Here is an 841-nt window from a genome sequence, read left to right on the forward strand (position 1 = left end):
GGCAGCCCCTGAGGACCTGCCTGCTCCTGCTGCTGCCACCACCAGCCCCACTGCTCTCTCACTGCCTCGGCTCTGTCTCCCTGGGTTCTATCTCTGTCTGTCTGTCCCCCTCTTTGTCTCTTTCCCTCGCTCTATCTCTCTCCATCTCCCCTCTCGATCTCTCTCTCTGCCCGTCTCTCTCACTCTCACTCACACTCACTCCTGGGAAGACAGCCTCTCAAGGTGTGCCCATACCCTCTGCCTTTATTCTACAGTCACACGCAACTCCCCCGTGCCCCACACAGCCTCTCCTTCCATCACACATGCTCTCCCACCCTGCCACCCGCCTCGGGGTCACCCCATCACAGCCACCCCTCTCGGCACACAGCCTCACACGCACAGCCCCTCTCTCAGGGACGCACTGTGTCACCCGGTATCGCCACAGATTCTCACACGCGATCTGTGCTCAACACACCATCTCCCACAGTGCCCCAGTCACATGGCCCCTCAAAACGCCACACACAGTCCCTCACAAGCGCTTGGAGAGTGACGCGCCATCACCGATGACATCTTGCACAACCACAGGCAGATATACCTTCTCGGGGTGAATTGTACGGTTTCACAGAGTCACACAGTATCTCAAGATGCCACACACATTCACCGGCGATCAGAACTTCTCTCCCATCCGGTCTCAGCCTCACACTTTCTCTGTGTCCCACACAGTGACATGTGATCACTCATGCACCCTCCTTGTGAAACACTATCACATCGTATTTTTTAAAAATATATTTTATTGATTTTTTACAGAGAGGAAGGGAGAGAGAGATAGAGAGTTAGAAACATCGATGAGAGAGAAACATCT

The 841-nt window shown here is 54.3% G+C and overlaps 1 protein-coding gene across 1 annotated transcript in view; it reads right to left on the reverse strand.

Annotated features, from left to right (window-relative positions):
- The window catches only part of LOC102251650, a 29,052-nt gene that overhangs the window by 11,592 nt on the left and 16,619 nt on the right, over nucleotides 1-841 (reverse strand). The gene's annotated exons all lie outside the window — the stretch shown is intronic.

The sequence above is a fragment of the Myotis brandtii genome, unplaced genomic scaffold (genome assembly GCF_000412655.1).
Source record: "Myotis brandtii unplaced genomic scaffold, ASM41265v1 scaffold114, whole genome shotgun sequence".
Classification (NCBI taxonomy): domain Eukaryota; kingdom Metazoa; phylum Chordata; class Mammalia; order Chiroptera; family Vespertilionidae; genus Myotis; species Myotis brandtii.